A 10,179-nucleotide genomic window follows, 5' to 3' on the forward strand; every position below is an offset into this window, starting at 1 on the left:
TGTGATTTATTTAGAATTCAAGGCACACAACCAGTATGGCTACCACAGCATTCTGCAGTAATACACCATCCCATCTGGTTTGCGCCTAGTGGGACTATCATTTGTTTTTCAACAGGACATTGGCCCAACACACTTCCAGGCTGTGTAAGGGCTATCTGCTGCATCAGATGACCTGGTCTCCACAATCACCCAACCTCAACCGAATTGAGATGGTTTGGGATGAGTTGGACAGAGTGAACAAAAAGCAATCAAAAAGTGCTCAGCATATGTGGGAACTCCTTCAATACTGTTGGAAAAGCATTCCAGGTGAAGCTGGTTGAGAGAATGCCAAGAGTGAGCAAAGCTGTCATCAAGGCAAAGGGTGGCTACTTTGAAGAATCTCAAATATATTTTGATTTGTTTAACACTTTTGGTTACTATATGATTCCATATGTCTTATTTCATAGTTTAGACGTCTTGACTATTATTATTATTACAATGTAGAAAATAGTAAAAATAAAGAAAAACCCTTGAATGAGTAGGTGTCCACACTTTTGACTGGTACTGTATGTAAAAAATTTAAATTGTTTTGGCTCTATACTCGCATGATTTTGGATTTGAGATTGAATGATGAATACGAGGCGACAGTACCAAATGTCACCTTTCAGTTGAGGGTATTTGCAAATGTATTTTTTTTCTCTTACATTTGTGACTCCAAAATGACAAGACATGATATTCATAATAAGTTACTTTTGAGCACTGTAACTACTGTGAGGGAGGTCTACCTGGTAGTAGTTGTAGGTTTTTACATTACCCAAGATCAGTCTGTGCTTTTATTTGACCATGAGGAAAAAGAGCTACTGTGGAAATACCACAACGCAGGTTTGATTGATTTGAGCCCATAGTCACTGTACAAATGATCAAGGTTGTTCTCTCTCTTGCAGGCATCAGTGCAGAGACCCATCTCCTGTTGGAGCATGCTCTGTGTGGACATGACGCCCATGGTTCAGCCAGTCCTCTCCATGTGCACCCCCCCCTCTTTTTGATAACGCTCCCCTGTATCACTGTCCTCCTACTGGGAGCATTTTAGGCTACATTGACTGTTTGAAATTGGCTGTCATCATTGGTTGGACAATCTCTACAGGGCTTTTTGCAATCTGCAAAGGAACATATTGGTGATTAGAGAAAGCTCTTTCAGAATAATAATATGGTGCTCTTGAAACGGCAGTATTTGGGTTGCTGACTGATCGACTGATCATTTAAAATGCTTGTCTTGAAATAAGACCTTCAATCGTATTATAATTAGTCAATGTGATATATTGTTTGGTCTGCTATGAACTATATGTAGTGAAATGTATATGCACTTTTAGTGTATTTGGAAATCACAATCACCAGGGGGATAATGTTAAGTTTTATGCATGAAAGCTGAAAAATCAAGAGGCAGTCTTAAACAGACCAACGATGTGATATTGTTAGCTTAGCATAGCGTTGAGCTTTCTACTATGTGCAATCACTGTTGTGTTGGACACAATATGGTCTGCTTCCCAATTCTCCACACTTCTCCCAAAGTGTGCACACTTCAGATCATGTCTTTAAAAGCAATGGATTGGTGTAATCATTGTCTGGAGAGTTTCCACCATTGCTGAGTTCATGACAAATTCAGTGAATGTGCACACTTTGGGAAAACGGTGGAGAATCAGAATGTAGCCTGCAGTGATTTACAAAAATGTTACTGAAAAAGTGTCTGAATAAAACAAAACCAAACAACAACTATAATTTTTGGACTGGTAGCCTTTGCACCAGGTTGTTCAAATGTTCACTGTCAGTAAATCAGGAGCAATTGTAAATGGTGAACAACTTATGAGATAAAAAAATAAATTTAAAAAAGTGTGCATCATTGCCATCTTTATACCCCAGAAGAAAAAGCTGCATGCTTTGTGAATGCATACTACTACCCCTTAAACAAAAATACACCATGTAAGTCAAATCAAGCTAGTTTATTTTATCCATAATATTAACAGGTATAAAACTAACAAAATGTCCCTTTGGACAGAACATTTTCTACAGTGTGAGCTAGTTTGATAAACATGCACAAATAAGAGACATTGGACCAGAAAAACAACAACAATGCATTGTCACAATTAAAAACAAATAAGTTAAAGCTTAAACATCAAAAAATAATAATGTCTGCATATCATTGTAAAACAAATAATAGGTCTCAGTCTTGGTTTATTCATGTAACTAGTTAAACTAACATGATGTGTAATGAAGCATATAACTTAGGTGAATAAATATCATAATTAATAGGGAATGTATAGGTCTTTAGGTCCTGTCGATCATAACAACCCACTTCACTAGCTGCAGGCAAATTCAAATCTGGACCTTGAAGCCAGTTCCACTGCTGTTTTTCATTTTTTCCCTCTAATCGGGCATTGATTTAGACATGGGACACCATGTGGGTGCAATTCATTTCCCAGGTAGAACAGGTCATGGCTACAGAGACAGTCTTTTCACAACACTTTGATACAAAGTGATTTTTGTAGCAGGTTAGGAAAGCATTTTCGCTAACCTTAACCTCAGTCTCCTAACCTGCTACGAAAAAGTCACTTCAGTATCAAAGTGCCATGATAAGCGTTTCCCCATGGCTAGAACAGTTGCAGCTAATGTCAAAGTGAGATCAAAAGTTGCATGTTCGAGTGGCGTTGGGGGAATTTTTGCATTTTAGCTAACCCTAACCTAATTCTCCTAACCTGCTATGTCCATTTTTATAACCTGCAAGGAAAAGTCCCTTCTGACAATCGCTGCATCCCATCTAGTCAACCGATAGAGCAGCACTACGCTGGACCTCCAGGCTCAGATTTGAATACCCCTGCATTAGGGTACTGTTTTTTGAATGAGCATTTTGCTAATATTGCCAATATGGTGTCCAGTACAACTCTATCGCCGTTTAAAACTGAGCGACTCCACAACATGAAATTACTTCCTGTAACGCCCATGACAAAATTTCACACCATCGTCAAAGGGAGTCGCAAATTTGTCATCAAGGTATTTGCGTAAAGTAATCGCATGTTGAGTTTCTCAATTTCAAACAACTCTGGCGGTATCAAGCACTGACTAGCCGAGAGATAACGTGGTAGTGGAAACCACGCTATTGAATTTGAGCGCATTCAATCTGTCTTAGTTGTAGGTCAAATCGCACCTTTAAAAGTGTGTGCGCACGTAGGGGTTCTGGTCTGTCGATCGTGTGTGTGTGCACGTAGGGGTTCTAGTCTGTCGACTGTGTGTGTGTGTGTGTGTACGCAGGGGTTCTAGTCTGTCGACCATGTGTGTGTGCACGTAGGGGTTCTCGTCTGTGTGTGTGTGTACGTAGGGGTTCTAATCTGTCAATTGTGTGTGTGTACGTAGGGGTTCTAGTCGGTCGACCGTGTGTGTGTGCACGTAGGGGTTCTCGTCTGTGTGTGTGTGTGTACGTAGGGGTTCTAATCTGTCAATTGTGTGCGTGTACGTAGGGGTTCTAGTCGGTCGACCGTGTGTGTGCGCACGTAGGGGTTCTAGTCTGTCGACCGTGTGTGTGTGCACGTAGGGGTTCTCGTCTGTGTGTGTGTGTGTACGTAGGGGTTCTAATCTGTCAATTGTGTGTGTGTGTGTACGTAGGGGTTCTAGTCGGTCGACCGTGTGTGTGTACGTAAGGGTTCTAATCTGTCGACCGTGTGTGTGCACGTAGGGGTTCTAGTCTGTCGACCGCGTGTACGTAGGGGTTCTAGTCTGTCGACCGTGTGTGCTTGTACGTAGGGTTAAAGTCTGTCGAACGTGTGTGCGTGTACGTAGGGTTCTAGTCTGTCGACCGTGTGTGCGTGTACGTAGGGGTTCTAGTCTGTCGACCGTGTGTGTGTGTGTGTGTGTGTGTGTGTGTGTGTGTGTGTACGTAGGGGTTCTAGTCTGTCGACGTGTGTGTGTGTGTGTGTGTGTGTGTGTGTGTGTACACGTAGGGGTTCTAGTCTGTCGACCGTGTGTGTGTGTGTGTACGTAGGGGTTCTAGTCTGTCGACCGTGTGTGTGTGTGTGTGTGTACGTAGGGGTTCTAGTCTGTCGACCGTGTGTGTGTGTGTGTGTGTGTGTGTTCGTAGGGGTTCTAGTCTGTCGACCGTGTGTGTGTGTGTGTGTGTGTGTGTGTGTACGTAGGGGTTCTAGTCTGTCGACCGTGTGTGTGTGTGTGTGTGTGTGTGTGTGTGTACGTAGGGGTTCTAGTCTGTCGACCGTGTGTGTGTGTGTGTACGTAGGGGTTCTAGTCTGTCGACCGTGTGTGTGTGTGTGTGTGTGTACGTAGGGGTTCTAGTCTGTCGACCGTGTGTGTGTGTGTGTGTACGTAGGGGTTCTAGTCTGTCGACCGTGTGTGTGTGTGTGTGTGTGTACGTAGGGGTTCTAGTCTGTTGACCGTGTGTGTGTGTATGTAGGGGTTCTAGTCTGTGGACCGTGTGTGTGTGTGTGTGTGTGTGTGTGTGTATGTAGGGGTTCTAGTCTGTCGACCGTGTGTGAGTATGTAGGGGTTCTAGTCTGTCGACCGTGTGTGAGTATGTAGGGGTTCTAGTCTGTCGACCGTGTGTGTGTGCACGTAGGGGTTCTAGTCTGTCGACCGTGTGTGTGTGTACGTAGGGGTTCTAGTCTGTCGACAGTGTGTGTGTGTGTGTGTGTACGTAGGGGTTCTAGTCTGTCGACAGTGTGTGTGTACGTAGGGGTTCTAGTCTGTCGACAGTGTGTGTGTACGTAGGGGTTCTAGTCTGTCGACAGTGTGTGTGTACGTAGGGGTTCTAGTCTGTCGACAGTGTGTACGTACGTAGGGGTTCTAGTCTGTCGACAGTGTGTACGTACGTAGGGGTTCTAGTCTGTGTGTGTGTGTGTGTGTGTGTGTGTGTGTGTGTGTGTATGTAGGGGTTCTAGTCTGTGGACCGTGTGTGTGCGTGTGTGTGTGTGTATGTAGGGGTTCTAGTCTGTCGACTGTGTGTGAGTGTGTGTGTACGTAGGGGTTCTAGTCTGTCGACCATGTGTGTGTGTATGTAGGGGTTCTAGTCTGTCGACCGTGTGTGTGTACGTAGGGGTTCTAGTCTGTCGACCGTGTGTGTACGTAGGGGTTCTAGTCTGTCGACCGTGTGTGTGTGTGTGTACGTAGGGGTTCTAGTCTGTCGACAGTGTGTGTGTGTGTGTGTGTGTACGTAGGGGTTCTAGTCTGTCGACAGTGTGTGTGTGTGTGTGTACGTAGGAGTTCTAGTCTGTCGACAGTGTGTGTGTACGTAGGGGTTCTAGTCTGTCGACAGTGTGTGTGTACGTAGGGGTTCTAGTCTGTCGACAGTGTGTGTGTACGTAGGGGTTCTAGTCTGTCGACCGTGTGTGTGTACGTAGGGGTTCTAGTCTGTCGACCGTGTGTGTGTGTGTGTGTACGTACGTAGGGGTTCTAGTCTGTCGACCGTGTGTGTGTGTGTGTGTGTGTGTGTGTGTGTGTGTGTGTGTGTGTGTGTGTGTGTGTGTGTGTGTATGTAGGGGTTCTAGTCTGTGGACCGTGTGTGTATGTAGGGGTTCTAGTCTGTCGACTGTGTGTGAGTGTGTGTGTACGTAGGGGTTCTAGTCTGTCGACAGTGTGTGTGTACGTAGGGGTTCTAGTTTGTCGACAGTGTGTGTGTACGTAGGGGTTCTAGTCTGTCGACAGTGTGTGTGTACGTAGGGGTTCTAGTCTGTCGACAGTGTGTGTGTACGTAGGGGTTCTAGTCTGTCGACCGTGTGTGTGTGTGTGTGTGTGTGTACGTACGTAGGGGTTCTAGTCTGTCGACCGTGTGTGTGTGTGTGTGTGTACGTAGGGGTTCTAGTCTGTGGACCGTGTGTGTGCGTGTGTGTGTGTGTATGTAGGGGTTCTAGTCTGTCGACTGTGTGTGAGTGTGTGTGTACGTAGGGGTTCTAGTCTGTCGACCATGTGTGTGTGTATGTAGGGGTTCTAGTCTGTCGACCGTGTGTGTGTACGTAGGGGTTCTAGTCTGTCGACCGTGTGTGTGTGTGTGTGTACGTAGGGGTTCTAGTCTGTCGACAGTGTGAGTGTGTGTGTGTGTACGTAGGGGTTCTAGTCTGTCGACAGTGTGTGTGTGTGTGTGTGTACGTAGGAGTTCTAGTCTGTCGACAGTGTGTGTGTACGTAGGGGTTCTAGTCTGTCGACAGTGTGTGTGTACGTAGGGGTTCTAGTCTGTCGACAGTGTGTGTGTACGTAGGGGTTCTAGTCTGTCGACCGTGTGTGTGTGTGTGTGTGTACGTACGTAGGGGTTCTAGTCTGTCGACCGTGTGTGTGTGTGTGTGTGTGTGTGTGTGTGTGTGTGTGTGTGTGTATGTAGGAGTTCTAGTCTGTGGACCGTGTGTGTGTGTGTATGTAGGGGTTCTAGTCTGTCGACTGTGTGTGAGTGTGTGTGTACGTAGGGGTTCTAGTCTGTCGACCATGTGTGTGTGTATGTAGGGGTTCTAGTCTGTCGACCGTGTGTGTGTATGTAGGGGTTCTAGTCTGTCGACCGTGTGTGTACGTAGGGGTTCTAGTCTGTCGACCGTGTGTGTGTGTGTGTGTGTGTACGTAGGGGTTCTAGTCTGTCGACCATGTGTGTGTGTACGTAGGGGTTCTAGTCTGTCGACCGTGTGTGTGTGTACGTAGGGGTTCTAGTCTGTCGACCGTGTGTCTGTGTACGTAGGGGTTCTAGTCTGTCGACCGTGTGTGTGTACGTAGGGGTTCTAGTCTGTCGACCGTGTGTGTACGTAGGGGTTCTAGTCTGTCGACCGTGTGTGTGTGTGTGTGTGTGTACGTAGGGGTTCTAGTCTGTCGACCATGTGTGTGTGTACGTAGGGGTTCTAGTCTGTCGACCGTGTGTGTGTGTACGTAGGGGTTCTAGTCTGTCGATCGTGTGTGTGTGTACGTAGGGGTTCTAGTCTGTCGATCGTGTGTGTGTACGTACACGTAGGGGTTCTAGTCTGTCGACTGTGTGTACATAGGGGTTCTAGTCTGTCGACTGTGTGTACATAGGGGTTCTAGTCTGTCGACTGTGTACATAGGGGTTCTAGTCTGTCGACTGTGTACATAGGGGTTCTAGTCTGTCGACTGTGTACATAGGGGTTCTAGTCTGTCGACTGTGTACATAGGGGTTCTAGTCTGTCGACTGTGTACATAGGGGTTCTAGTCTGTCGACTGTGTGTGTGTGTACATAGGGGTTCTAGTCTGTCGACTGTGTGTGTGTGTACATAGGGGTTCTAGTCTGTCGACTGTGTGTGTGTGTACGTACACGTAGGGGTTCTAGTCTGTCGACTGTGTGTGTGTACGTACACGTAGGGGTTCTAGTCTGTCGACTGTGTGTGTGTGTACGTACACGTAGGGGTTCTAGTCTGTCGACTGTGTGTACATAGGGGTTCTAGTCTGTCGACCATGTGTGTGTGTACGTAGGGGTTCTAGTCTGTCGACCGTGTGTGTGTGTACGTAGGGGTTCTAGTCTGTCGACCGTGTGTGTGTACATAGGGGTTCTAGTCTGTCGACTGTGTGTGTGTACGTACACGTAGGGGTTCTATTCTGTCGACTGTGTGTACATAGGGGTTCTAGTCTGTCGACTGTGTGTACATAGGGGATCTAGTCTGTCGACTGTGTGTACATAGGGGTTCTAGTCTGTCGACTGTGTACATAGGGGTTCTAGTCTGTTGACTGTGTACATAGGGGTTCTAGTCTGTTGACTGTGTGTGTGTGTACATAGGGGTTCTAGTCTGTCGACTGTGTGTGTGTGTACATAGGGGTTCTAGTCTGTCGACTGTGTGTGTGTGTACATAGGGGTTCTAGTCTGTCGACTGTGTGTGTGTGTGTGTGTACGTACACGTAGGGGTTCTAGTCTGTCGACTGTGTGTGTGTGTACGTACACGTAGGGGTTCTAGTCTGTCGACTGTGTGTACATAGGGGTTCTAGTCTGTCGACTGTGTGTACATAGGGGTTCTAGTCTGTCGACCATGTGTGTGTGTACATAGGGGTTCTAGTCTGTCGACCATGTGTGTGTGCACGTAGGGGTTCTAGTCTGTCGACCGTGTGCGTGTGTGTGTGTGTGTGTGTGTACGTAGGGGTTCTAGTCTGTCGACCGTGTGTGTGTGTGTATACGTAGGGGTTCTAGTCTGTCAACCGTGTGCGTGTGTACGTAGGGGTTCTAGTCTGTCGACCGTGTGTGTGTGTGTACGTAGGGGTTCTAGCCTGTCGACAGTGTGTGTGTGTACGTAGGGGTTCTAGTCTGTCGACAGTGTGTGTGTGTACGTAGGGGTTCTAGTCTGTCGACAGTGTGTGTGTGTACGTAGGGGTTCTAGTCTGTCGACAGTGTGTGTGTGTGTGTGTACGTAAGGGTTCTAGTCTGTCGACAGTGTGTGTGTGTACGTAGGGGTTCTAGTCTGTCGACCGTGTGTGTGTGTACGTAGGGGTTCTAGTCTGTCGACCGTGTGTGTGTGTGTGTGTACGTAGGGGTTCTAGTCTGTCGACCGTGTGTGTGTGTGTGTGTATGTACGTAGGGGTTCTAGTCTGTCGACCGTGTGTGTGTGTGTGTGTGTGTGTGTGTGTGTGTGTGTGTGTGTGTGTGTGCGCGCACGTACGTAGGGGTTCTAGTCTGTGGACTGTGTGTGTGTGTGTGTATGTAGGGGTTCTAGTCTGTGGACTGTGTGTGTGTGTGTGTGTGTATGTAGGGGTTCTAGTCTGTCGACCGTGTGTGAGTACGTAGGGGTTCTAGTCTGTCGACCGTGTGTTAGTACGTAGGGGTTCTAGTCTGTCGACCGTGTGTGTGTACGTAGGGGTTCTAGTCTGTCGACCGTGTGTGTGTGTGTGTACGTAGGGGTTCTAGTCTGTCGACCGTGTGTGTGTGTGTGTGTATGTACGTAGGGGTTCTAGTCTGTCGACCGTGTGTGTGTGTGTGTGTGTATGTAGGGGTTCTAGTCTGTGGACTGTGTGTGTGTGTGTGTGTGTGTGTGTATGTAGGGGTTCTAGTCTGTCGACCGTGTGTGAGTACGTAGGGGTTCTAGTCTGTCGACCGTGTGTGTGTGCACGTAGGGGTTCTAGTCTGTCGACCGTGTGCGTGTGTGTGTGTGTGTGTGTGTACGTAGGGGTTCTAGTCTGTCGACCGTGTGTGTGTGTGTATACGTAGGGGTTCTAGTCTGTCAACCGTGTGCGTGTGTACGTAGGGGTTCTAGTCTGTCGACCGTGTGTGTGTGTGTGTACGTAGGGGTTCTAGTCTGTCGACAGTGTGTGTGTGTGTGTGTGTGTACGTAGGGGTTCTAGTCTGTCGACAGTGTGTGTGTGTGTGTGTACGTAGGAGTTCTAGTCTGTCGACAGTGTGTGTGTACGTAGGGGTTCTAGTCTGTCGACAGTGTGTGTGTACGTAGGGGTTCTAGTCTGTCGACAGTGTGTGTGTACGTAGGGGTTCTAGTCTGTCGACCGTGTGTGTGTACGTAGGGGTTCTAGTCTGTCGACCGTGTGTGTGTGTGTGTGTCCGTACGTAGGGGTTCTAGTCTGTCGACCGTGTGTGTGTGTGTGTGTGTGTGTGTGTGTGTGTGTGTGTGTGTGTGTGTGTGTGTGTGTATGTAGGGGTTCTAGTCTGTGGACCGTGTGTGTATGTAGGGGTTCTAGTCTGTCGACTGTGTGTGAGTGTGTGTGTACGTAGGGGTTCTAGTCTGTCGACAGTGTGTGTGTACGTAGGGGTTCTAGTTTGTCGACAGTGTGTGTGTACGTAGGGGTTCTAGTCTGTCGACAGTGTGTGTGTACGTAGGGGTTCTAGTCTGTCGACAGTGTGTGTGTACGTAGGGGTTCTAGTCTGTCGACCGTGTGTGTGTGTGTGTGTGTGTGTACGTACGTAGGGGTTCTAGTCTGTCGACCGTGTGTGTGTGTGTGTGTACGTAGGGGTTCTAGTCTGTGGACCGTGTGTGTGCGTGTGTGTGTGTGTATGTAGGGGTTCTAGTCTGTCGACTGTGTGTGAGTGTGTGTGTACGTAGGGGTTCTAGTCTGTCGACCATGTGTGTGTGTATGTAGGGGTTCTAGTCTGTCGACCGTGTGTGTGTACGTAGGGGTTCTAGTCTGTCGACCGTGTGTGTGTGTGTGTGTACGTAGGGGTTCTAGTCTGTCGACAGTGTGAGTGTGTGTGTGTGTACGTAGGGGTTCTAGTCTGTCGACAGT

Source organism: Oncorhynchus clarkii, chromosome 5, assembly GCF_045791955.1.
Source record: "Oncorhynchus clarkii lewisi isolate Uvic-CL-2024 chromosome 5, UVic_Ocla_1.0, whole genome shotgun sequence".
NCBI classification, from domain to species: Eukaryota; Metazoa; Chordata; class Actinopteri; order Salmoniformes; family Salmonidae; genus Oncorhynchus; species Oncorhynchus clarkii.